This window comes from Ovis aries, chromosome 14 (assembly GCF_016772045.2).
Source record: "Ovis aries strain OAR_USU_Benz2616 breed Rambouillet chromosome 14, ARS-UI_Ramb_v3.0, whole genome shotgun sequence".
Taxonomy (NCBI): domain Eukaryota; kingdom Metazoa; phylum Chordata; class Mammalia; order Artiodactyla; family Bovidae; genus Ovis; species Ovis aries.
In genome coordinates this window covers 5933585-5938318 of record NC_056067.1, presented here as the reverse complement: position 1 = coordinate 5938318, position 4734 = coordinate 5933585, and the positions used below count along the sequence as shown (strand labels likewise).

Genomic DNA, 4734 nt, shown 5'->3' with positions numbered 1-4734 from the left:
GGTGCAGCAACTTAAAATTCCAAGATTTCTGTCTCCCTAACCACATCCACAACTATACACACACAGGGTAGTGTCGACAGGTGTGACCTTGGACGTGGCCCACCTGCAGGAGTGGCCCACTGCTTGGTGTGCAGGCCCCAGCGCAAACCGGAAATGTGGGAACCCTGGCTCAGAAATACTCAGGGCAGCAGCAGCTGTGCATTAGACGCGCGGAGAACTTAGAAACGAGGGGCCCCGTATGACTGCCCGGGAAGCTGTCCCCTGCTGCTGCCTTTAAAAGCCACAAGCCCTGTGGCTGTGACAGCAAATAGCGCCTGGTGGTTTTAGATGGTCCCTTTGATCAGCAGCTACCTCCCAGGTGAGTGGCAGTTGCTAGAACCTTCCTTTCTGGAGCCCTATAAGCCAACCGAGTGAAGTGAAGCCACGTCCCACACGCGTGGGCAGAGGCAGAAGGCTGTTCTGAGTGGCGGCTCAGCGACGGTCCACAGAGTGTTGGGAGACCTCTGGGGAAGAATTAGCACTCCTTACTAAAGTCTCAGAACGGTGCAGTTTTATGATTGCAGGAGCTCCCTGGAAACCCTCTCTTCTCACAGTCTTGTTTTCCAGGTGTGGCCTCTGAGGCCAGGAGGGCCGGGAAAGCTGTCTGTGGCTGCAGTTCCCCTGTACTGCTCCCTAAGCACTCTACGTGTGTTTAACCCACACAGGAAGTCAGCAACAGCAGCTAGACCCATTTCACAGAAGAAGAAACTGAGGCTCCCTCAAGTTCAGTAGCTACCCCAAGATCACATAGCTGACCGCAGCGATGGAGCCACCTTCTGAACCGACTCTGGAGGCCTTGTTGGTCAGTGCTCGGCCGCCTCCAGAGCAGTTCAGGGGCAGGGTCCCCAGTTTCTCCTCCCAGCTCTGTGTGTTCTTGCAGTCAGCCATCTGTGTGCTCTGGGGCAGTCTGATATCTGCTGTCCATCTTGTCTCTCCGTGAAAGCTGGAGATGGATCCTTCTGCCAAGTGAATTCTCACCCGTAGACACAGAAGAGGTATTGGGAAAAAAAGAGAATTGTTATAATCTAAAAAACAAAACAGGTCTGGTCCCTGTGTGGAAGAGGATCACAACAGCAGGGCCTAAGAAAGCACGTGTCCCCAGGGAAATGGAGGGCTGGGAGTCCACCGTGCCGGGCCCTGGGCTCCCGCTGCGCAGGAGCCGCAGGCTCTGGCCAAGGTAACAGAGGCCTCGGCCAATATCCCCAGGTCCTTCCTGCCGCGCGCTGGCCCAGACCCGGTCGCATCCAGCCAGGAAGGGGAGGCCGGGTGGGAAGGCAGGAGGAAGCCTCAGGGACGCCGGTCTCCGAGCCCCAGCAGGGCCTGGCGTCCCACCCAGCAAGGGCCCCGCTGCCAAGGCGCTTACCAGCCAAGCTGAGTCAACATCCGAGGGCTGCTGGCAGTGCTGGTGACTCGGGGGAGAGACAAAGGCTTCTCCCCGCCTCTCCAGGCCTGCATGCGGCCTCCCTGCCTCAAGCCGCTGCCTCCTCTCATCGCTCACAACCACAGGCCTGCGCGCTGTCTAGACCCACGTGGTGCACGGCCCTGTTTCCCCTTCTCAGAGACGTGTCCTGTTTTTATTCTGCTTCTGCTGAGGACACTGGGGTTTGCTCGCCTTACTTCTGTGCCTTGGAGATGGTTCCCCGAGAAGCAGAAAAGCCAGAATATTTCAGTAATGTGACCCATGTGGATGTCCAGGATGAAGGCCTGGAGGGAACACAAAGGCACAAATATGCAGGCTCAGACAGCAGCGATCGTGGATGTCAGTTGAGTTTAGAAACAGACCATTTACACCATTGATGTTTGACAGAAAACAGCAAAATTCTGTTAAGCAATTATCCTTCAATAAAAAATAAATACAACAATCCTCAAAGGAAAAAAACAGAAAGAAGGAGTTTTGCTGAAACCCAATTCCGGTTTGTTTCCGACAATAATAATTGGATCCTTATATGTGTATTCATGATGTGCACACAGAGACCTTGATGAGGGAAATGGTTATGAACACGAAAATAAGATGGGATGTTAGTAGCTCTTAGTACACTGACTTAGAGGTTTCTCAGCTGATTTATGAGGTGAAGTGAAGTGAGGGTCGCTCAGTCATATCCAGCTCTTTGTGACCCCATGTGGAATTCTCCACGCCAGAATGCTGGAGTGGGTAGCTTTTCCCTTCTCCAGGGGATCTTCCAAACCCAGGGATTGAACCTAGGTCTCCTGCATTGCAGATGGATTCTTTACCAGCTGAGCCACCAGGGAAGCCTGAGGATACTGGAGTGGGTAGCCTTTCCCTTCTCCACCAGATCTTCCTGACCCAGGAATTGAACCAGGGCCTCCTGCATTGCAGGCAGATTCTTTACCAACTGAGCTATCAGGGATGGAAAGAAAGATACTTAGGAATATATGGTTCACTTGGTTCCACTGGATAGCGTATTTATATAAACAAATTGCGTGTATTCCTATGCCATTTGAAGGGCATGGACCTCCATATTATCATTTTAGAAAGCTTCCTAAGCTTCTATTTTTATGTTAAAATGATGTAAGCAAAAGTACTTTTAACAATTAAAAACAGTAACTGCATTTAGGAGTCACATAATTATTTTCAAGGAAGTGTCCATTCTCCATAACTTAGAAGCCAGGCTTTACTACAGTTAATTTATTGGGATTTTCAAAACACACTGTTAGGTAGAAAGGCAGTGGGAATTCCCTGGCGGTCTAGTGGTTAGGATTTTGCGCTTTCACTATTTTGGGCCTAGGTTCGGTCCCTGGTCAGGGAATTAAGATCCCACAAGCCACATGGCATGACCAAAAAAAGAAAAGTCTAGATGCAGAGAAGTGAGTAACATATGTTGATTTTAAAAAAATATAACACTAATGATATGTATAAGCAGCATAGATGGATGGAAGGAGGAAAGGAAGGAAGAATGGATAGGTGGATATTTTATATTCATTATTTGGAACCAGAGAGTGAGAGCCAAGTGCAAAGAGTTCCCATATACCCCGCCCCAGTACAACCCGGCACTTCTTAGGTGCTCACACTTCTGCTTGCTTCCCGTCTCACCAAGGGTCAGATGCAGGTATCTTATCAAGGCCTACAGGGCTGCACCTCGGGCGGCATCGCCCCCGTCTTTGGTCCTCAGTCTCCTTGGTCGCCCCTGTCCCTCGGGCAGGAGCCCCCAGAGGCTTTCTCAGGCCCGCACTCGCCCGGTGCACCCTGTGCCCGAGGCCTGAGAGTGCTCCTGGCCCAGCTCCGTCCAGCTGTCCCCGAGGGGCCGTGCTGTGCGCACCCGGACGCTCCCGTGGGTCCTCCTCCTGGCCTCTTTCCAGGACCCCGCCCCCTACCTCTGGGCTCCTGCACCAGCATCTGCCTTTTCTTCTACAGGCACCTGCTGGCATCATGCCATCCCCACCACCCCCACCTGCTGGCGCGTCCCTCCAGCATCCCAGCCGTGGTACCTCACCCCAGTAGGCGCTGGGCTGGGGCTCTCCAGCCGCTGCTTTTCTCAGCAGGGGCACGGTTCTCAGCAGGTTGTGGTCCCGGTGCGGACTCTGAGGTTGGGCTGCTCTCGACCCTTCGCCCAGGGAATGAAAAGCGTTAGGCTAACCTCTCCAAGGACTCTGGCTTCTCTGAGGTACAGCTTCCCTAGCCTTGAGGTGGGGCAGAAGAAGGAGCCTTCCTGGCCATCCAGCGGCTCAGACGCCACACTTCCACTGCAGGGGACACCGGTTCAACCCCCCAGTCCTGGAAAGAAGATCTCGCGTGCTGCGTGGGGCAGCCAGAAAATTAAGTTCTTAAAAAAGGTGTCCATTTCAGAGGATGCTCGAAAGGGCATGCAAATAAAAGATGCAGGTGGCACCTGCTTGCAGAACAGGCATCCACTCGATTTCACTTCCTTTGACCGTGCTGTGCGAGCGTGAGGCCAACGCCAGGCTCTGTCTGACTACATTTTCCACTGTGGGGGCACTGAATTCCACTAAGTGGGAGACAGCTCCTTCCCTGTTGCCGGGGAAAACCGATGCTTCTTCCCAATGGTTCTTATTTCCCTCGTCTTCCTCTTCTCTCCTCCTTTTCACCTTTTCCTTCCCTTCTTTCTTTCCTCCGCTCTTTCCTCCCATCAATTGTCCTTCGTGTTGGGCGTGCAGGTTGAGTCTGCATGTGTCCCAGGAGCTGCCCTTTGCCCACTGGCTGGCCGAATCTCTCTTTTCTCCCGAGAGCCTCTGTACCCTGGTTCCTTGTTCCCAAGGGCAAACTTCTGGCCTCCTCACTCTCCGGGGAGGGCTTGGCTGTGGGGACACCAGGCACAGACCCAGGGGGTCTCCTGATGGTTGGTGCAGACCGCTTGCTGACATGTAATGGGCCCTGGTGAAGGCCTGGGCTCCAGGGCCAGTGCTGGCACGCCAGGCAGTGTGCCTGCTTTGGCCCTGGTGCCCTGGGAGTGGCCCCTGGTCCCCACACCATGGTTTGGGACAGGAAGCAAGAGCTTCCGGACCAGCTGGTGATCGGAAGACTCTTCCCCAGGGAACAACAGGTCCCTTTTCCGTGGCCTTTTTATAAATGTTCATCTTCCTCCTTTGTCACACTTCCCCCTGTCCCGTGACGGAGGGACAAGGGCAAACCAGCCCCACGACATCCATCAAGCCTTTCAAGTTGTCACCTGCCCCCATGGAAGCACCCTCCCAGCTGCCTCACTGGGCCAGAAGCGA

At 53.8% G+C, this 4734-nt stretch overlaps 1 long non-coding RNA gene across 1 annotated transcript; it reads right to left on the bottom strand.

The window, feature by feature from the left end:
• Positions 1 to 528: 528 nt before the first annotated feature.
• On the bottom strand, positions 529 to 4448 carry LOC121816357 (uncharacterized). Its single transcript, XR_006055898.2, has 2 exons — positions 3492 to 4448; positions 529 to 1743 (listed from the first exon to the last, which is right to left on the bottom strand). It is a non-coding gene; the product is annotated as an uncharacterized LOC121816357 (long non-coding RNA).
• Between the last annotated feature and the right edge of the window lie 286 nt (positions 4449 to 4734).